Source organism: Ostrinia nubilalis, chromosome 8 (genome assembly GCF_963855985.1).
Source record: "Ostrinia nubilalis chromosome 8, ilOstNubi1.1, whole genome shotgun sequence".
In the NCBI taxonomy this organism is placed as follows: domain Eukaryota; kingdom Metazoa; phylum Arthropoda; class Insecta; order Lepidoptera; family Crambidae; genus Ostrinia; species Ostrinia nubilalis.
In genome coordinates, this window is record NC_087095.1 from 10472323 (window position 1) to 10496262 (window position 23940).

The following is a 23940-nucleotide window of genomic DNA, read 5'->3' on the forward strand; positions in this document are numbered from 1 at the left end:
ACAAATTGCCATTATCAATTTCAGAAGAAAAAGACGTTAGTCTTCTATTAAATGTAAAGAATGGATCAATTCAGATACACTCAAATCAATAGAGGTATAATAGATCCTCGTATGTTAGGTTGATGTAATCTTCTTTGAGGTTTGTACAGTACACCTAATAGTAAATATTGAATACTACTCGTGTCATGATGGGTTGGGGTGAGGGTCGTATTTCTGTTTGTCCTATTGAATATCGACGGCCTTGACCTCGATACACCATGAGGGGATGTGCGATGTGGCTAAACATACGTCACAAATAAGTACATTGCGACACAAACCCCTCATTTCTCGCCCGATGAACAAATGGATAAAGCCGTCAAATTACCCACTTAAAACTAAAGTAACCAACTAGTTGTAATATCAAATTACCCTTTTACCCGTAACTCTACAGAGGTAAAGTATCGAATAAAATAGAGACGATAAGATGGAACCTAACATACAATATCGAAGACAATAGGTTACTGAAAGGCACAATATACCTGTCAAAGTGACTAACGGAGTCCAGTCCAGGCAACACCTCTAAGACTATTATTGAATACGGCTCCATTCTACATCGGAAGCTGATCTCTCGGCTTACAATGGCCAATAAACAAAGCTCCTAGATTGTAGACAAAGCCGACGGGCAGTTGCTAGCTACACATATCTCTCCATCGGAGCGGCAGCGGCGAAGCGTGTCGCTTACAACTGTCGGTAAATACATTTTATTGTGCCATATGCACGCACGTTAACTAACATACGCTAGCTAGAATGTGGGAACTACGGTATAACGTTTCCAAATAACAATATAACGCGCTTGTTGATAAACGAAACAATACGATTTTTCTTACATAAGGAAACATTGTTCCATAGGAATTACCAATAAGTTATTCCTATAGTGTCTGCCAGATGGGATCAGGAACTGAGAGCCATTTTATGGCTACGTTGATGCGATACAATGGCTGAACAACCGGTTGACGTTCTTATAGGTACTTTGTCTATTAGGCTATACTCTTCTCACACTACAAAAGTGCAGCGAATACTTACTAGCTGTGTGTCAATTTGTCTTATTGTAAGTCCACCTGACAGATTGATCGTTGCATTAGTTGCATTAATAGTTGAAGCAATTTAATTGAAGCCACTTGTTGGTTATTTTCATTAATTGTATTTATTCTGTGTTAATGCTTTCTCTTTCAATTTAAACGTTAACTAATAACAATAAAAAGAAAATAATCGTGGTATGTAATTATTTATTATCAATTAAATACTTTTACTCTGTGACTCTTACCTCTCATATCAATAGGAAATTCGCTGGACAATTTAGTGGTATCGAGTTAGATTTAACGTACATAATTTAGATACCTAAACATCTAATTGAAAATAAGTCTCCATTTGTTTGATTAAAGTTTGAAACAAGGATTGTTCGTACTTCGGAATGTTACGTATTGCCCTGCGCTCGCGCACGGGCCGGCACTTTCACCTCGCTCTGTGGGAAAGTCGGAGGCATTTAGAAACTAACTCAACGTTTATTTTACACTAATAGCTGGGCATATATTTTCTGCGCAAATGATAAACCGATACTAATAGGAATAGTTAATAAGGTAGTAGTAGTTGTAATTAACGATAACTTTTTCCGCATTACCAATGGAAAAACTATTTTATTTTAATTAAACCTTATTATGAATTACAGCCAGTTTTCGTGTTTACTAGTATTATGTATTACTTAAAGTAAAAACTCAAATAACATGTGAAAAAAAACCATTCCATTAAATGTAATGAAAGAGAAACATATAAACATCACTCGCTATCAACATGAAAATATTAAAGCGTGATGGAAATCAATCATGAATACCTATTAAACATAAGGATCACGACCTCGATCGATCGCTTAAATGTCACTTGCTCTATGTTGCCACGCGGAAGAGCTATTTCTTTGTTCTCCGAGACAACACAATGTGATTCAGTTGGACCTTTCGGAAAGATTGAGCGAACGTTTACTTGTTGATCGAGGTTGATATTGTTAACTTTTAATGTCATGAGCTTCAATACAAGGTGAAATGGTATTGTTACTGGATAAAAAAGTAAATAAAAGCTTGTAATAAATAATTTAGGTGTGTCAATAATATGAAATGAAGAACTCTAAAGATTTCATGAACTTTTGAAATCTGTAGTCTTCATGATTATAAGATACAGTCTGTACCTTATTCCACTGCTCTACTATACTATTCAGATCGTTTTCTAAAATAAATTCCGAATCTACGTTGCAAAAAAAAATATTTTGGTAGAGTACATAAGTAGGAGTATACAATTTCTTCTTGAATACCGGCAAGACAATTATGTAGACTAGCCGCGAATTTATAGGCAGAATCGCTGAGGCCGTAAATAGGCAAGTAATGGCCTATAAAAGTCTCGGCAGCCGCTGAAAGTGTAGTCGCGATGGTATCGGCCGCGTCACTGCCGGGGGTGCTGCGCGAGTCACGACGGCCACTATGACACGGAGTATGACCCCAGCCCCCACGGGACATAATACAAAACCATCGTAAATCTTGTATAAACTCTCCTGGCGATGATTCCGGAGGCGAGTTCGTGTTGGTACCGCTGAGTGCAAAGCAAACACGTTTAACATTCAAGTCAGAAATGATATCTGATCTGTCACTTGAACTACATGACCCGATGGTGCCGGACTACCAGCACCAGCTGTGGTTTACGGGTTCAAAATCCCGTTGGGAACGACTATTGGTGTAATGAGCGTAATTTTAACTGTTTATTATGTTTATCCATCATCTAGTTACAAAGCTACAACAAAAACAATAACTACATACCCTGTTTAATCTAGAGCTAGATAATGGGTGCGATTCTTAGATGAAAATATTTCTGCGACACCTATGGATGACTTTGTTAGGTTTTTCTGTCATATTACTGAGTGATTAACTTCAGTGAACTGTGTAACTTATTACACTGCGGAACAAAAAAAATAAAAAAATCTGCGGCATCTATTTTGTTAATGGATTTTGTAAACACTTGTATTAGACATAAATGGTGTGTATTTACTTTCTTTGGATTGACTCTGGTTCTTGAGATAAACGCGACGCAAAAAATCAATGAAAAAAATTTAACGACCCTCCCTAAACGTATATTAATTTGATTATACCCACAAAGTTTTATTTTCTACTCATGTATTAGTGTAGTTGTAGTTACAACAATTTAGTAATCAGCTACTAGACCTTAAAATTATCAGTTTGTGTCTTTTAAATTAATTTTTAAAGAGCTTTTTGTCTCAAAAAATATGAATTCATTATGAAAACCTTGCGTTACAACCCCAACAGTTTTTGTTAATATTTGGCTTCTAAACTTACAAAAGCAAAGAAATAAGATCACGGAGGTAGTGATAAAAACCTACCAAGCATACTTTGGTATAAAACTTCCATAAAAGAATACATATTGGAGGTCCAATATCGTCTGCAAGCCTTGTGTAGACTCTTTACCATACTGGAGTTAAGCTGGACGTAAAGGACTTCAATTTGGAAGGCCAAAGATATGAACTGAGCTTTCTAATCACTAAAATGATCAAAAGTCAGCCAAATTAAAGTCCTTTACGTCCTGAAACGTCCGTTTGAACACGGAAAAAATAAATTCGATTGACCGCAAATCCGTACTCTTATATTTTATAAACCACATAACAAAAATTGAATATGAAGCATGGCTAAGCTTTGTTTTAGTAGTCAAACAATATTTGGGGAGTCATAGAGCACCAGACTTTTCAGAATTGGTTGCTAAATTGTTTTAAAAATTTTACACATAAGGAGCTAATTTGAGTATTAAATTATTTTCTTTACAATAACCATTTGGACAGGTTCTCCCATAATCTGGGTGATTACAGTGAGGAATAAGCAGAACGGTTCTACCGGAACATCAGGACAGTGGAAGAATGATATTCACGGTCAATGGGACCGCCAGATGATGGCTGATTACTGTTGCCATAATTATGGAATTTTCCTGACCAAAACCAGAACATAAAAGCTTAAAGAAAAAGCTTTTTGTAGTTTTTTTTTCTATTATTTGATGAAAAGCAAATACATTTTTAATTTTTATATCGTTCTTAAATAGGATCTTAGTGTAAATATTTTTTTTATACAGATTGGTATTTTTATTTTGGTTTTTTTCATATAAATAGTTAATAGTATTTATCTCAAAATCTAGAGTCAATTTGACAAATCTAATATTTTTCTAGTATTCAGCACACTAGTCGCATACAGAATTGACTCTAAACTACCATGCCGCAAAATGACTGTTCCCCAGTGTTATTATTCCTTGCTATGTATTAATCTTAACCGTACTACAAATATTGTCTATTTTATAAAAAGATCAAGAGTAAAATAAATATTATCTACCTAGTTGTTATTTCCGTGGTCTCAAAATAGTCACAAAATGTAAGCGAATATTCAACTAAAGTAAATTAAAATAACTAGAAAAACTACTAATTGCATTAAGATACAGTAGGTATAGGTAATAATGACGACATTGTTAGAGTTTGAACTCTCAGAAAAAGTTGTTTTTCGCGCTTGACGCTCATTAATTATTAGTATTGAAACTGAGACGAAACAGCCTGTTTCTGTGCTCAGCGATAATTTACTAAAACATTAGATGGGTTAGATTTGTGCCAAGCGGCATTAGTACTAAAGACAAACCTTCTATTGACCATTGCTTAAGTTCAATTTAATTTGAATCTGAACCACGACTGAAATGATTGATATTTGCTGGCGACTGTACAATGTACATGTAAATGATTTGAACGCTCATAATATTTTATTTTTACATAACATAACATTTAATAGGTATACAGTGTGTCCGGGCATGTAGTGATCAAACTTTAAGGGCGTAATCTATGGACAATTTTATCGATGAAAATACTTCAAATTTGGGGCCTGACCCATTTCTCGAAAAATTATATCGATTTAAGTTTTTAATTTTTAGTTTACACCTCTTCTTTAAAAAACAAGTGAAAGCGTGGGTAGCTTAACATTAATAGGCAAATATTTTATATCATGCGATAGCCAATAAAATTATCTATTAGTAGAAGAAGAAAGCAGACACAAGTTTCATACATTTTATGGGAGTAAGAATGGATTTAATTAGAAAAATACATTAGTTTTCTCACTTCTTTTTCAGTTATTTTCCAACACAAGAAAAACCAGGTCATTAAGGTATGTTTTATTTGCATTGTATTTTTAGTATTTGAGCTATTCTACAAAACTAATGTAAATTTATTAGTCTACGTCTATTAGTTTCGACGTAATTGTTGAAGAAAGATACCCCTTCCCAGCGGTTTCCATAGTAATCGGAATACGTTGTGTGATTCTTTCAGGCAGTGCATTTTCGCATGTCGCGTGCGCTATGGAAACCGCTGGGAAGGGGTATATTTGTTCAACCATTACGTCGAAACTAATAGACGTAGACTAATAAATTTACATTCGTTTTGTAGAATAGCTCAAATACTAATAATACAATGCAAATAAAACATACCTTAACGACCTGGTTTTTCTTGTGTTGGAAAATAACTGAATAAGAAGTGAAAAAAGTAATGTATTTTTCTAATTAAATCCATTCTTACTCCCATACAATGTATGAAACTTGTGTCTGCTTTCTTCTTTTACTAATAGATAATTTTATTGGCTATCGCATGATATAAAATATTTGCCTATTAATGTTAAGCTACCCACGCTTTCACTTGTTTTTTAAAGAAGAGGTGTAAACTAAAAATTAAAAACTTAAATCGATGTAATTTTTCGAGAAGTGGGTCAGGCCCCAAATTTGAGGTATTTTCATCGATAAAATTGTCCATAGATTACGCCCTTAAAGTTTGATCACTACATGCCCGGACACACTGTATACTACATGATACACGTTAAAGCACCTGTGTTTTTTATTACAGCACGATCAACAAGCGTGGATACAATCTGGTACCAACAAAAAACAACATCGGTACTTAGGCACATTAAATATAAAGCGAACACAACGAGTAAAGCAACGGCCTTGGAGGAAAACTTGTTCAAATAAGAAGTGAGCACAGAATCAGATACTGATTATGTTTGTAAACGGCATTGACGGTATTGCAATTATTGTACACTGTAGATAGTCACTCGATACAATTAATGCTACTGTTGATACCACGACTACCTCTCTCTCTCTACTTTAATTGAATTGATTTTTAAAGGGTTCTAGGAAATTGCTTAATTGTTATTTTAAAAGATTTTGTGTATGTAGACTCGACCATATAATATTCACATGCTGAACTTTAACAATGGCTACTTTAGTGGAATTCCATGGGAGGCAAATGTGATGAATGAACATGAGCATAGTAGAAACTTCGCTTGATTTTTATTAATTTTACAAGTAATTAATGTGATATTTATAACTTATAATATATTCGAGACATAAATCAAGATATTTTATTGAAATCACGGTAGCATGGTATCTGTGCAACGTGCAGATTTATGTAAAACCTTAGATTAATAAAACCTAGATAGATAGTCAGTGCACGAAAGGTGAGGCAGTTTTTAGGGAGCCGGCACGGCTTACCCGTAAACGTCACATGAACTGTCAAACTGAAAAATTGCTAAACACGTCCGACGAATTTTAATTATTAAAACGGTTTATGCTGTGAAAGGGTGTCTAAAATACATCAGAAAAACAAAAGAAAGTGACCAGTGTTACATTTCATAAGTAAGTACTACGATTCGACGCGTATTTTGCTTGAATTTGGCTTTCAAAAATTAAATACGGGAATGATACCAGTAACAAGAAAATTTATTTCCCAATTGTTCGCCGTACAAATACACTTCCTTTTTTATGAAATCGAGACTTTTAAGTCGATTTATCTTATTGTTATTAGGTAGGTACTTTGAATTCAATAAATAAGTAAGTACATGATGCGTTTTGTTTTTGTTAATTATAAAATTATTAAAAACGTATTAAAAATTTCCCTACTTTCGGGAAAATCGCCTTCACTGTCTACACTCCCCAACAAAATTGACACTAATGACATAAGGTTTTTGCCTCACTCTTGACGAAGCGTTTGTATGAAGACTATCCATCTAGGTTTTATTAATCTAAGTGTAAAACATAATGCAAATTGCGACGAGATAATCATAAACAGCCCGTAGCTCAACAATGCGTAGAAAGGATATGCTTCGTTACACACCATCAGACTCGGCTCCGCCACTGCGCCAATGTTTAGTTAGTATAAAATATGTTTTTACTAGGCAACTACATTCACTTGCATGCAACACTCCCAAACACACAACGCTATGCTAAACGCTAAATTAATTCAAAGTTAATATTTCACAAGCGCTTTTCCACGCTTTTCAGGATTAATTTACATGTAAAAGTCCCGCAAAAAACAACAATTCAAAAAATAAAACCAGCGCAAACCTACAGCAAGAGTTAAGGGAGAGTCCGCTAATTTGGACCAGTTTTTTTCAATCCCATTTTACACATAGTTTTCTTTTGTTTTTGCTAATGTCCATGGTATATAATAAAAGATACATTATTCAACTTGCTATTTCATAAGTATTAATTAACATGATTGTTGTAAATTTAGCATAAATCAACAAAGTACGAGTTCAGAGCTTCGGTCCAATTTAGCCAACCGGTTCGATAATTTGTACCACAGGGTTACTAAATTGGATTTCAATAAATTTCAAGCCTATAAAAAAAACTATGGCAAAATATTATACGATACATTCTTAACGAATTAGGAAACGAAAAGGAACAGTAGTTAATAACATAAATTGCTAAATAACTTGCACATAGCGCTGGCTTACATGGCGCCGGATCGCGCGTTGCCTTCTCGTATAAATGATTGCATGCAATTGGTTTCTAGCGTTGCTGAGTCGTTCGGAGATGATTTATTTGTACTAGCCGGTGATTTCAACCTGCCTAATATTTTATGGGGTCCTTCTGGCCCAACGTATTTGAGGAAAGGTACCATTGAGTTACAAAATGCAGGAATTAACTTAGTTAACCAGTCATACTTTTTTGGTCTGCAACAAAACAACAATTATCGTAATAATGCTGGTAATACATTAGATCTCTTTTTTTGTAATTTTAACGTAGAAGTCTCTTGCTCGTCATCTCCGTTAGTGGAGGAAGACATCCAACACACTACTCTAGACATTAAAGCAATTGATGTTTATGCGAAACCATTGCAGAGACTCTCTAGAAAAAAACAATTGTTTAGGAAGGCAGATTACGAGGTCATTACAAAAGAGCTTCGAGCCGTCGACTGGGCGAGCGTTGTATCATCTGGCACAGTCGATGAAGCTGTTGATAATTTTTACTCGATTTTGTATCAAATAATTGACCAATTCGTGCCAGTTGTAGACACCAGATTTTCAGACGCGTATCCGGTATGGTATAGTCGAGCTCTCATTAACTTGCTTAGGGAAAAACAAAAAGCTCATCGGCGTTGGAAAAGGTTCAAGAATCCATTGGATTATGATGCGTTCTCTATGCTCAGAAGGAGAATGAAAGATATGCAAAGTAGCTGTCATCAAGAATATTTAACACGTTCTCAAAAAAGCATAAAATCTAACCCTAAACTGTTATGGTCATATGTAAACTCTAAACGTAAAAATAACACAGGATATCCAGGTACAATGACGCATGGTGACAAACAGCTAACGGGTAGCAACGAAATTTGCGCAGCTTTTAACAATTACTTTAAGCTGATGTTTGCTCAGCCGACTGATTCTGTTGCAGGCACACATTTTGAGATTGACTCGAAGGATCATATTCACACTTTCTCGGTCGCGCAAAAGACAGTTTTTACGATTCTAAATAAACTAGACATTAGAAAAGGTGCTGGCAGCGATCTCATTCCACCAATATTTGCACAGAGATGCGCTGAGGCATTATCTATCCCTTTGACTATACTTTTTAATCGATCTATCTCCGAAGGAGTTTTCCCAACGAAGTGGAAAGAAGCCAATATAGTTCCACTACATAAAAAAGGTTCTAAATGCATTGTTGAGAACTATAGGCCAATATCGATTCTAAATGTTTTTGCCAAATGCTTAGAGAGATTTGTCTATAATGAAATTTATCCGATCATAAAACAGGGGATACCTAAGGAACAACATGGTTTTGTAAAGGACAGATCAACAGTATCAAATTTGAGCCTGTTTGTTAGTGATGTGCATGGGGGCATGGGCTTTCAGTCTCAGGTTGACGTGATATACACTGATTTCGAGAAAGCTTTCGATCGCGTAGATCACGTCATACTGTTGCAGAAACTTCACCAGCTCGGTATACATGGGGATTTATACAGATGGGTAAAATCGTACATATATAACAGTAGGCAGGCCGTAGTTATTGGTGGCAATCGCTCTGATTTTATCACTGTCCCTTCTGGTGTACCACAGGGTTCCCTCCTCGGGCCTTTATTCTATATAGCTTATATAAGCGACATTGGCCTGTGTTTCAAACATGCGAAGGTCTTACTCTATGCCGATGATAGTAAAATCTATATGAAGGTCAACACAATTGAGGATTGCTTGAGACTTCAAGAAGATCTGGATAGACTTTCTGCATATTACATAGCTAACCGAATCACAGTCAATGTCTCTAAATGCGTACATATTAAGTTTACCAGGCGTAAAACTCCCATTGAATATGGTTATAGACTAAATAATGTATGTCTCAACGGGGTTGAATCTGTGAAAGATTTAGGGATTTATTTGGACTGCAAGCTAACATTTAATTGTCACTTGGAATATATAATAAATAAGGCATACAAGAACTTAGGTTTTATTATAAGGGTTACACGCGATTTCACTGATATTTCTTGTATAAAAATTCTTTACTACGCTTATATCAGGAGTATTCTTGAGTATTGCAGCACTGTTTGGAATCCGCAATACATAACTCATCAACATTCACTAGAACGCCTTCAAATTAAATTCGTTAAATACTTGAGTTACCGTAGCAAACTTAAAATTGATGATTACCCTAATTACAATGAATTATGCCACAAACACGGCCTCGTTACGCTAGGTAATAGGCGTCTGATGCAGGACATGGCTGTCATGCATGATATATGCTCTGGAAAGCTGGATTGTATTGAATTGTCCAATAAAATACTCAATTTAAACGCGCCTTCTAAAAGAACTCGCCACACGCAACTCTTTCACACACCGTTAGTGCGCACTAACTACGAGGTCAACGATATGTCTATTAGACTGCCTAGATCATACAATATTTTTTTCTTCGACATCGACATATTCAATACATCTAAAGCTAAGTTCAAAACTGCAGTTCATAAGCAGCTTACGAACAAGCTCTAAAATGCCGATAGTAATAAATAAATAATAAAAAAGTCATAAAACTTATCGTGTTAAACTTAACATCTTTTTACCACCATTACGAGCGTCCATGTGAACCAACCGTAACACCTCATCACACACACTATGACACTTTACCATACACTACACACTTGCAATACACTGACCATGCGATAATGCTTGTTTATTTTACTTTAATCTAATTTAGTCTAATTTAATGTATAATATTTATTTTCACATTTATAAAGTTTATGTAAATACATAATTATTATTTGATTAGTGACTCGGAATTTCACACCCAGTTCACATGTAATTTGCTTACTTAGTTTTGAATTGTTTTAGTGTTCACCTACCTACCCACGTTAACTTATTTAAAAATGTTTTAGTAATAGAATGTGTTTCTTTAATTGGCTTATGTTCAAGTTGTATCTTCCTGCACATTTATGTACAATTTAATGCTGTTGAAACATTGTTAAACAAATAAAATAAAATAAAAATAAAAATAGACAATCGATATTGTTTTACACGTTATCACGATTTTGATTACAAGTTTTGTAATTCCAATTATCGTAACGCACACTTGTACCTAATCTACTTTGCCAGTCTTTTGCCTTCATTTATTGTTAGTCAAACATAACTAATAACTACGCTATTATAACTTCAAAATATTATTTAAGTACTAAAAAAAATTTCAAAATCCTTTGGTAAAGTTCCATACAACTTGATGTGGTACAATTTAGCCGACTAGGTGATAGTGCTTTTAAAAAATCGGTAAAAAATATAGCTTATAAATACCGAAAAATGGTTCAAATAATTGTAATCCACACTAATTTACGCTTCTAAATAATATATTAGAAACACCTTGTGATTAAATTAAAAAAAATTACAAACTAAACATGTATTGTCAAAAGTTACTTGAAAACAATGAAAAAATACTTTTCAAAATAAAACACACGTGTTTGTTGTTACGGCAAAAACCACATGGCCGATATTAATTGATTTTAGTTGTGTATCGCTGAGTGTTGCAATTACAGACATTCAATAAATACTTTACGAAATATGAGGGTGGTACAATTTACCCGGCGGTACAATATACCGAACTCTCCCCTAATAGACGGAAACTCACAGAATGAATACCAAACGAGCACGTTCAAAAGTCTCTACCGCACTCTGTTCATTAGTCACTTGATACCAAGTGTTATGTTTTACCAAGTAAAAAATAAACATTAGTAATATGAAGTAAACTTTAATAATGATGGATGATAATAAAATTAGAAAAACATATTGTGCGTTCAGTAGTGCAATTTATAGACTCCGTCGTTCAAACGTCTAGTGCATCCCGCATTAAATGTGCCCTTTGTCTCCCGTTGACTTTGGAATTAAAACGACAGCCTAGAGTAGCATTCCAGAGTCGAGTCTCGATGCGAATCACAACGACGCTCAAGAACTAGTTACGTCTATGGAATCTCATCCATCGCCGACAGCACGTAAAGATACGAGTGGATCAATTCACTGCTCCGGCTGAATGTGAAATCGAGATATCGCCGAGTGCATCTCAAGACGAATGCTCGGAACAAAGAGGAATCGATGAGAGAGCGGGAGTGTGGGGATAGGAGGCAAGTGCAGCGACCTCCCCCCTGCGGGCCGTGGTGCAATTTGTACATTTCAAGTGCACACAAAGGCGAGGCGAGGAGGTCGCAGCAAGCTTTGACAGAATTAACTTGTCCGTCGCACGACTGCAACTAAGGCTCACCTTTATTGAAAAGGACAAGCGAAACGGAATTTTAGATGCATTTACAATTTTCAAGTGTGCCATCCGTAATGCGAAATTGTGACCACGAACATTGTAATCTTGCTATGGTGCTAGGAACTTCGTTCAGCTTGAATATTTTGAGACATTTTACCTTTCAAGTTGCTCGATAACATTATTATTTACAAGCTCTAAGAACTCTCTAAGAAAAAAAAAGGCTCTAAGAAAGCTCTAATACGAAACGAAAAAGTCTAAATATAACTCGAAGAAAGCTATTAATAAGAAAGGAAAAAGTCTAAATATAGCTCTAACGGCCGAATACTGAAACGCCATTTAAATATTTGACGGCTTCTCAAATAGTTAAGCAGCTCCTAAACTTACATTTCGCATACTCAAAACAATATCTGAGCAGTTCTCAATTTGTAAGCACCTCTCAAATTAAGTTGCACTTAAACGCCACTCAAATGAATTTTCGCATACTGAAACGCCATTCAACCCTAAGCATTACTCAAACAACTGTCAAATCGTCCTAAGCAGCTGTTAAATTTGAGAGTGCTTGCCCGGTATCTTAAATCCTATTCTTATACCTAAATCGACCTAAATAGTGGTAAATAATGTGTGTCATCGTTATCATTTCTTTCGAGCCTTGAGGAAATACCTAGATCTAAGTAATCGCAGGAACGCAATAAGGCTGAACGCTATTGAAAAATATTATTATAATGACATGCAATTCCGAGCGAGGTTCCGCATCTCTAAAGAAACGGTGTTGTTTCTGGGTTCATAATTTGGAAGCTCTTTGAAACCCCTCACCAAACGCCATACAACCAGTGGACCAAAGTGTGCGTCAGAACCGCGGGTGGGGTATCATGAAATCGAATGAAACATATTCTGGTATTTAGTAGTGTTTTACTATTATTTGATAGCGAAGATAAAAATTTTAGTACTTATCTATAAACAAAATTAAACGAAAAACAAAGTTCCACCGCCAACCTGACGTCAGGATGGCGGGTGGGTAGTTGAACGGTGTACAATACTTAGAAACTGTGAATGCCAATTTTTAGTATCTCTTCATTAAATAAATAAAATAATGTTAATTCTTATCTACGCCTTTTTATTTACTTGTGAAAAATATTTTTTTCAATGTCGGAAGCCATACAAATTTTTTTTTTTGTTTAGATTCAAAAGTTCTCTGATTAAAACATCATTAAACGATAAATGAGGTGCACTGATATTTAATACATATCTACAAGTATTGCATAGTAGAGTAAAAAGATTTAGTAGTTCTACTAAATACAAGATGAAACGATTAACAAAGTCCGCCGCCGTCCATTCTGACATCAAGTTGGCGGGTGGAAATAAAACGGTGTAAAATGCATAAAGACTATAGATGTTAACTTATTATAATAGTCCTTTGGTAAAGAACTACTTACATTAATTTTAAAATTATAACTTTTAACATCTTTAAATATTATTTATTTCATTATTTTTAATAACCATTCTGTGCGCCCACATGTTTTAAGAGTCGCGGCTTAGATTAAATTATGGATTGTAATTTGTACTTAAATATGACTAACTTGTTTTGTGAGCCTTAAATAAATAAATAATAAACCCTTGTTCCACATACTTTATGGAATGAGATCTAGTTGACGGGAGGGATGATCGGGATCACATTCTTTATTAGCCATGGAACATTTCTCTCGACAGAGTAAGAGCAATGAGAATGAGAAAATATTTTAAATTACTGCGTTTCATCTTTTTAAGCTATTATTTAGGTACTTACCTACTTACTAGTAAACATTTACATAGAAGTTCCTCAATTTATAAATATTTAAATAAAACAACTACTGTTTACATAATTTATTCATAATCATCTCTAAATTAACTGTAATATTATTATATCCGCCAATATTCCTAACTATAATTTACAGATGGCTGGTTCACACGTCATGTCTGTGAACAGGCGCTGCCTTCGGGGACTGGTCAAGACAAGATATATCTACCTTAAATTTTTTAACATAACAATTAACAATCAACTTAGACAGTGGCACGGCACTAAATATAAGTATAGACGTCCTCAACTAGATCTCATTCCATAAAGTATGTGGAACAAGGGTTTATTATTTATTTATTTAAGGCTCACAAAACAAGTTAGTCATATTTAAGTACAAATTACAATCCATAATTTAATCTAAGCCGCGACTCTTAACATGTGGGCGCACAGAATGGTTATTAAAAATAATGAAATAAATATCTATATATATAAAAGAAAGTCGTGTTAGTTACTCCACTTATAACTCAAGAACGGCTGAACCGATTTAGCTGAAAATTGTCAGGGAGGTAGTTTAGAGCCAGGAGAAGGACATAGGATACTTTTTATCCCGTTCGAAATTAAAAAAAAAGTGTGCTTATTTATTGCCATTAAGGCGGAACAAAGTTCGCCGGGTCAGCTAGTAATATTTAAAGATGTTAAAAGTTATAATTTTAAAATAAATGTAAGTAGTTCTTTACCAAAGGACTATTATAATAAGTTAACATCTATAGTCTTTATGCATTTTATAGCCTGACCAGGAACATAAAAACCCTGGCATAGAGGCGCGTCAATTGCATTTGATAGTGCAACACTGAGTACAGTCGTACCTGTGTTAAATTAATAGGCTAACTTTATGTATCAGGATTCAGGATTACGGGCTAATTTGATATTTTCATAAATTAACGAAAAAAATATTATTATAGGTAACCTAGTTTAAATAAATTAAATGAAACCATCAATCGAGCTAGTAGGATTTATTTTATTATTCATCAATAATCAAATTCTGAACTTGAATTATTCAACTGCAATGTCTGCTCATGAACGCTTCAAACTCGGTACTTCTTTCCCAATTCCATAAAATTCAATACTTAGAAAGTGACAAAAAACTTTAAAATAGGTAGTTGAAACAAACCACAGCTAATTTTCATAGTGGACTGTACTATACGATAAACATGTCTGTGCCGGACGGTATGGGGTAGCAACCCTGTGCGGACCCTGAATACCGTACGCCGACACGGCGCGATGCGGGGTGCAGCGCGAGCGGGAGAGCGAGACGAAGGGGGCGGGGAGCGCAGAAATAATAACTCGGTTGTGGTTGAGACTGTGACCGGTTCCTCGGAGCAGTGGCGAGAGCTTGGTGTTGTAGCTTGTTGAGGAGAAAACGCGGAACCGGTCACAGTCTCAACCACAACCGAGTTATTATTTCTGCGCTCCCCGCCCCCTTCGTCTCGCTCTCCCGCTCGCGCTGCACCCCGCATCGCGCCGTGTCGGCGTACGGTATTCAGGGTCCGCACAGGGTTGCTACCCCATACCGTCCGGCACATTGGTCCATTCGGAGCCGGATTGGACACTTCGGCAGCAAAAGCGAGTGGGAAATTTCATCGGCTTCATAACCGGAAGCAAGGGGAGCGTAGCAAAATGCCGGTGACTCGGAGTAGAGGCAGACCCGCGGAGCCGATCGAGGCACAGGAGCGCCCTGAGGAGAGCGCTCCCGCGACCGCGTCACAGTCAGTGGCGGCCCCGAGGCCGTCAGCGCCGGAACCGGTGCGGCATATCGAGCCGCCCGGCTCCCCGTCGGAGGCGCCACCACCACCGCCACCACCGTCGTCGCAACAGCAGCACGACGACGCAGCAAGAGCGTCGTCGACGAAATCCGACCGTGCGCGAAGGATCGCGCGCGCTAAACAGAAGATAGCCAGACTCAAGCTGGAGCTGGAAGAGGCCAGGCTTGCCGTCCTGGAGGAGGACAGCCAGGACGGCGAGTCGGTCGCATCGGGTGAATCGCTGGGCCAGGCGCGAGTGGCCGAGTGGCTGAATACAGTGCCGCCGCCACCGCCCGCCGCGCCGCTCAGTGCACCGCAACAGTCTACAGGCGTAGCACCGCCGCCCGGCGTGCCACATGCACCGCCGCCCGGCGTGTCACACGCACCACCGCCGCCACCCGGCGCGCCACACGCGCTGCCGACCGGCGTATCGATCGCACAGCAGCTCGCCGCGCCGCTATCGGGCGTGGCGCCGCCGCACAGCGTACAGTTGAAGCAATCGTCGTCATCGAAGCCGCCGCCAGCAGCAACGGGGTATCATCGGTCCGAGGGACAATTCGACCTTAACGAGCTGGCGGCCGCCATCGCGCAGGCCGCGCGCCCACATGGGGCCACGCCGCGATTCATCGGAGAACTGATGCCCTTCGGGGGCTCGCATCTCGACTGGCTCGCCTTCAGAGCGGGCTATCAAGAAACAGAGAGATACTTCACAGAAATCGAGAATACAGCCCGCCTGCGACGGGCTTTGAAAGGAAAAGCCAAGGAAGCGGTTAGCAGTTTACTCATAGTAAACACTAGCCCGGCGGAAATAATCGGCGAACTCGAGACAAGATTCGGCAGACCGGAGACGATTGCGCTCGCCGAGATCGAACGACTTCGCAACGTACAGAAGCCTACAGATGCGCCACGGGACATAATACAGTTCGCGAGTCGAATAAAAAACAGCGTCGCTACACTCCGCGCACTCCAGCAGCCGCAGTACATGTACAATCCGGAAGTGGTCAAGCAAGTGACAGAGAAGCTGACGCCGTCGCTGCGGTACCGGTGGTTCGACTTCAGCCGGGACCAGCCGCCAGAGGAGCCGGACCTCGTGCGCCTTCACCGCTTCGTGACCAGGGAGGCGGAGGCGTGCGGGAAGTACGCAGACCCCGAGCTCGTCGGCGGCGCCGAGGAGCAGCAGCAGCGCGCGGCGCCACGCAACCGGCCGCAGCGCGCCTACAACAGTCGGAGTGACAGCGAAAAGTGCGACAACAGAAGCGAAAAGTGTCCAGTGTGCAGTTTACCGAACCATAGCGCCGACAAGTGTAGAAAATTTGTGCGTGCGAACAACAGTGAACGATGGAGCATAGCGAAAGCGGATCGACTATGTTTCCGTTGCCTAAACCCCAGGAGAGGGGGGCATAAGTGTGAAGACCGTCAGTGTGGAGAGGACGGCTGTGAGAGGACCCACCACCCATTACTGCACTTCAAGAGACCCGAAGTGCCAGCCAACCGGAGTGAAACAGTGACAGCAGCAAACTCATCTGGAAAGTCAACCGTAAGTTTCCTCAAAATTCTACCAGTGACAGTGGTGGGCCCCAAGGCCAATATAGACACATTCGCACTCTTAGACGACGGCTCTACAGTCACACTCGTAGACGAAGACCTGGCTAAGCGCGCGGGCGCTACAGGACCCATAGACCCATTGAGCATAGAAGCTATAGCGGGGGCCCGCGTCACGCGTACCGACTCGCGACGAGTGAAACTTGTGCTACGAGGGCAGGATGAAGAGCACTCCCTGCGAGGCCGCACTATCAAGAACTTACGACTGGCGGCCCAGCACATTGACCGAGACTTGTCAAAATATCAACACCTTCAAGATATCGAAACGCGAGTGCGGTATGCGGAGGCGCGGCCCACTATCCTGATCGGGTAATGCTTCGGGAAGATGTCGCGTGTGTCGGCGTCTTCCTGGGGCATTCGTTACCCAGGCCTTCGCATTTTGTACCAGGGCACTTTTGTTGCAACCCTTGCGTATGCAGCGGCATGCTGGTACGAGCGCCTCTCGGTGCAGTCCATGCGCACCACTATTCTCCGGGGGCAGCGGCCTGCACTGGTGCTACTGACCAAGGCTTATCGGTCGGTCAGCACAGCCGCGCTCCCGGTGCTTGCTGGCGTATTACCCGCGGACTTGGAGGTTTCCCGCGCTGGCATGACGGACGTGGCCCGCAGGGACACGCCCAGGGACGCGATGGGCAGACGGAAACGAGAAATTTTGGAGTCGGTGCTGGATACTTGGCAGACCAGATGGGAGGGGGAGACGAAGGGTCGTGAGCTCTTCCAATTCTTCCCCGACGTGGCTGGGAGACTCGGCATGCGCTGGGTCGTACCAGATTATGTTACTTCCCAGATACTTACGGGGCATGGGTGCTTTAACAAGCGCCTGTGCGATATGCGTCTCCGGACCGCCGCGGAATGCGAATGTGGGGAACGTGAAGAGGACAGGCACCACGTTCTGTGGTCCTGCCCTTTGTACGAAGACTTACGCCAAGCTCTGCTTCAAGGAATCGTGCTCGAGAGACCCGGACCTGCCTGGTACTCCGATCTCGTCTCTTCGGAGGCGAACTTCGCCCGGCTGCGCGAATTTGCGTACGGCTGGCATAGGAGGAGGACCGCTAGCGCTGCACGGCACCAGATGGTGTCATCCGTGGAGTGATCGTCAGGCCCCAGAAGGGGGAGAACTGTTTCATAGGGACAAGGACGTAGATAAATAACTTGTAGGGAGTCAAGAAGTGTGGCGCGGTGGAGTGCAATCTGCCCTAGGCAGCCGCAATTCCGCGCACACCTCCCGCGATTCGGCCAGTATAACCGCAAGGTTGGTATGGCCATGGGTGGTGGTGGGTTGTCCCTATATCCTGATCGGGCAGGACAATTGGGAACTCGCGCTGGCCTTCGATCCGTGCGAGCCGGTGATTAAGCTGAAATCAAGAATCACGGCCGCAGAAAACATCGCAGAAGAACAGAAGCATCCGATTGTGCTGGATGGAAACCACCAGTACACCAAACTCTACGTGGCATGGACGCACCAGAAATTACACCATGGCGGCGTGGAGACAGTCCTGAACGAGATCCGACAACGCTTCTGGGTGATCCGAGCTCGTCCCATCGTGCGCAGCGTGATCAAAAGTTGTCAGCAGTGCAGAATTCGGCGCGCGGTGGCCGCAGTACCACCGACAGGCGACCACCCGACGGGACGCCTCGCTCACCATCAGCGGCCCTTCACCTACACCGGCCTCGATTATTTCGGGCCGCTCTCAGTCACCGTGGGCCGACAACACCAGAAGCGGTATGTGGCGCTGTTCACATGCCTCACCACCCGGGCCGTGCACCTGGAGGTCGCGGCCTCACTCTCCACCGACTCCGCCGTCCTCGCGCTGCGCCGCATGATGGCGCGCCGAGGGCAACCATCAGAGATCTGGTCGGACAACGGCACCAACCTGCGTGGTGCCGACGTCGAGCTCCAGCGGGCCGCCCTCCAGGCGAGCCGGCAGGAGGCCGCCAACCACCTCATCAGATGGCGCTACATACCGCCGAGCGCACCGTTCATGGGCGGGGCGTGGGAACGCCTCGTCCGGTCCGTCAAGGACGCCCTCAGTACCGTCCTGCGCGAGCGTCACCCCCACGAAGAGACGCTCGCCACTCTGCTTTGCGAGGCAGAATACACAGTCAACAGCAGACCACTGACCCACGTGTCAGTGGATCCCGACGACGCCGAAGCCTTGACCCCCAACCACTTCCTACTCGGGGGGTCGGGCCGCATCCAACAGCCGGGGACGTTCACCGAAGCAGACGTCGCCAGCCGCCACCACTGGAGGCGAGCTCAGCGGCTAGCCGACGAGTTCTGGGACCGCTGGGTCCGAGAGTACCTGCCGGAGCTCCAACACCGGCGGGAGCCGCACGGGAGCGGAGCACCGCTCAACATCGGCGACCTCGTGCTCATCGCAGACTCCAACCTGCCACGCAACGTGTGGCCCCGGGGGCGCGTCGTCCAAGGCTACCCCATACCGTCCGGCACAATACGATAAACATGTCAGTCAATTTGACAACCTTTGTCGGAAACATTATTCAATGAAAATATTGTCCGAACCCTTAGTATTTCTCTTCGACAAATACTTTAACACCTTGTGAACCACTTTTCTTTCACGACTATAAAAAGATTTTAGCAATTTAATTCACAAAATCAATTGCGCACATTTAAACTAAAGTTTGTTTACACTTTGACAGCAATAGACTGACATGCAAGATGACATTTCAATGAAGTTTTCAGTTACTGTTGCCATTAAAAGAAATTAGTACCATTAGTTTTCCGCAACATGGCGAGGGTTTTTATGTTCCTGGTCGGGCTATACACCGTTTTATTTCCACCCGCCAACTTGATGTCAGAATGGACGGCGGCGGACTTTGTTAATCGTTTCATCTTGTATTTAGTAGAACTACTAAATCTTTTTACTCTTCTATGCAATACTTGTAGATATGTATTAAATATCAGTGCACCTCATTTATCGTTTAATGATGTTTTAATCAGAGAACTTTTGAATCTAAACAAAAAAAAAATTTGTATGGCTTCCGACATTGAAAAAAATATATTTCACAAGTAAATAAAAAGGCGTAGATAAGAATTAACATTATTTTATTTATTTAATGAAGAGATACTAAAAATTGGCATTTACAGTTTCTAAGTATTGTACACCGTTCAACTACCCACCCGCCATCCTGACGTCAGGTTGGCGGTGGAACTTTGTTTTTCGTTTAATTTTGTTTATAGATAAGTACTAAAATTTTTATCTTCGCTATCAAATAATAGTAAAACACTACTAAATACCAGAATATGTTTCATTCGATTTCATGATACCCCACCCGCGGTTCTGACGCACACTGGACCAAATACTTATTATAACCCTACTGTTCTACGCAACGGGAAGTTAAGAACGTGTACTAGGTGATATCTTCCACATCTAACAGCCAACTGTGCATCGTATAGTGCACGAAGTAACAACCAAAATAGCTGCTATGAAATCGCAATACATAAACATGCCTATTTCTGAGGAATAAGGGGACATCGCATAGCAGCATTTCCAAGAGTTGTTGATTTGTCAATTTGATGCTCTGCTGTCAACAATGATAAATGTCAATTGTGGTTACGTTTCGGTCCACGATCGCCACTTAATAGATTTCAACAATAAAAAGTATCACGTTTAAAATTATTTTTTTAATTAAATAAAAATGCAAGCTTAATTTTTTTATATGACAAAACGAGATTTATATATAATAGAAACTAAAAATAAACTGTTTTATGTTAAGTTGATTGAGTATATTTCCATAAAAGACAATACATAAACAAACGATGCTGCGTGTAATGGATAAAAAACGCAAAGTTATCATTTGTGTAAATGAAAACATACTTTTTTTGGTAAATGTTGCCATTATGTAAACATTTGAGAGCTGCTTAGCTGATCACGGCTTCAAATCCGTTGAGTGGCGTTTGAGAATACCATTTAAAATTGAAGGATACTTAAATTTAGGAGCCCGTCAGCTGAGTGAAAGATTTGAGTAGCGTTTCAGTATTCGGCCGTAAGAAAGCTATTAATAAGCAACGAAAAAGTCAACTCTAAGTAAGCTCTAATACGAAATGAAAACGTCTAAATATAAACTAATTGTGATGTGAATTATAAATAAGTACAAAAATAAAAAAACAATGTGAACATTGTAAACATAAGTGGGACAAACCACAAATAACAAGTCACTTGTTAAGCAATGGCAGTATGCTCTGAATAAATATAGCAATGTTCGCTCAACCCTGGATAATGCTGGTCTTGTTATCGAAGACACGTGGCTTGCACGCTACATGCTTACTAACACAGTAAGTGCCCATACTACCACAAACATCAGTGGTGTAGTAGTAATAACATAATCATACATGAGCATTTTGACGTTGTCTAGTTTGTCTACCAAAGAGACATTTATTTTGTTACGGAAAAGAAACTTCCATTTGCAATTGGTAGAAATTTCTGCGCCTATAGGTATGGCAGGCAGTGAATAACCATTTACAGTTTGATAACTCATGAAATAGCTCGTAAATACATGAGCGTGAATGATTTTTCGATTAACATTCTTATTTTAACTCCTTATGATCCAAGTTACTGGTGTGCACTTATTATTAGCATCCACTTATAGATAACTGTTCTGTAAGTTTATTTGGTTTGTTGTGTGCTTATACAAATACAAATGAATATAAAAACAAACAATATAGGTACATTCATATCTTGAAAAAGGAAATAGTAATTACCTACACCAGTCGTGTGGTACAAAACAATCAATATGAGAATCACCGGCGTGCATGGACCTGACATCGAACGAACGTTTAATTAATACTAACCTCGCTCGTCTCGTTCTCGACATTCAGAAAACAGGGTCGGTACAGTTAAAAGCATGCATATTATTAAGACGTAGGAATTTTTATTTCTGATTCTGATGGTCGATACAACAAAATTGTATACTTTATACAAAACAAAAATACTGCTGGGTATACAATACATACAAACAAAATGAAATATAAAACGTAAACACTGCTGGGACAGCAATAATACTAAGTTATTGCCAGTGTCGTCAAATTCATAGAATCTAACATCCCATGAATAAGTCTTCTGACGACTCTTATTATGAACGTTTTATGTGGCTTCATATTTTCGCAGATAACTGTACAGACATGGATGGACAATATGGACATGGTTATTAGGCAAAAAAGTAGGCACTGGTACTAAACAAGCGTTTACTCTAAAGAATTGCTACCTAATATAGTACGCAAAAATCTGGTGAAAGAATACGGCTTTACCAAACTAACAGAGATAACTATAACTGTTAAGCTTCGAATTGACGGTTTCTAATATAATTAGGTATCTATGAAATTAGTATTATTCCATTCAGATCATTTGATAAACTAACGCGTAGACCCAAGTTCAAGTGATAGCGACAGACTATAGTTCCCTTCTCGAACTCGAAACTTCACGAATTCCCTTTCGCCTCCGCAGTTTTTGGTTTCTCGTTGAATCCACAGATAAACAACTTGAATTATTTAAGACCCTTTATGCATTACTTAACGTTCTTGTAAACGGCCATCTCGGCCATCATTTATAAGGCAACAAGAATGATCGATCATGTTGCGGCAAAATACACGTAATGGCCGTAAGATTATTGGGGGAATACAAAATATCAGAATGCTGCCGAGAAATATTTCTGAAAAATTATACGCGAGGACGAACTTTACCACATTTAGTTAGAGTATTAGAAAAGCTAAAAATATACAAGGTTAACCCAATAAGTTCACAGTACTTTTTTCCCCATGTGTAAACTAATTTTATTAATTTATGTAGGTGGTCAGCCTTCCTACGCAGCTACGTGTCGTCGCAACTTGTTCATAACTCAAGTTATACAGATGAATCGGCGGCTATTGCTCGTATTTTATCGTCCACGCGATGTGTCAAGGTGACATTGACATGGTAATTGCCCTAATTATTAATGTCTCGATTCGCCTTCTGTGCTCAGAAAACCCTTCACTAGATATAATTTTGCAATATTTAATCGTGGTTAATGTTAATGGTGTAACAATTATATTACGCATTTTTTTAAATGTACTGACAAATCACATTCAACATGAAATCGTTCGTTCGTTCGTTTCAGCCGAAAGACGTCCACTGCTATCCACGATCTGGTGAAGGTCGCGGGAGGTACCTGGATGCAAGCGGCGCAGGACCGGTCTTTGTGGAAATCCTTGGGGGAGGCCTAGGCTTTGTCCAGCAGTGGACGTCTTTCAACGTGAAATACTACAAACAAAACACATTGACGATAGAAATCACCTCGTTTAGAATAAAACTTAAAGCACAATAAAGTTAAATCCCCACAGCTTGCGGCATCCACGTGATAGAGCTATGATAACTACAGTATGTTGATAGCCACGAAATACATTTCAGTAAATATTGGATTATTACAACCAAAATGGTCTCCCCTTTTGTTGGAATGGTGCCATAAACATTCATAAATGGATATAAATGACACATTTGCGCATGGAGAGATCGTCAACGAGACGTAAAAAGTTTTAAGTTGTAGCTGCGCAACCGGCCGCGATCGGATCATTTCCAGGCCCCGGCGCAGAAAAAGTGGAACGGCTCATTCCTGCTGTCGATGAATTGCTACAAAGAATGCACTGACCGGAATTTAAAACATTAC

At 40.1% G+C, this 23940-nt stretch overlaps 1 protein-coding gene across 3 annotated transcripts in view; it reads right to left on the reverse strand.

The window, feature by feature from the left end:
- Positions 1–23940, reverse strand: part of LOC135073938 (nuclear receptor coactivator 6-like) — a 65837-nt gene that overhangs the window by 24099 nt on the left and 17798 nt on the right. The gene's annotated exons all lie outside the window — the stretch shown is intronic.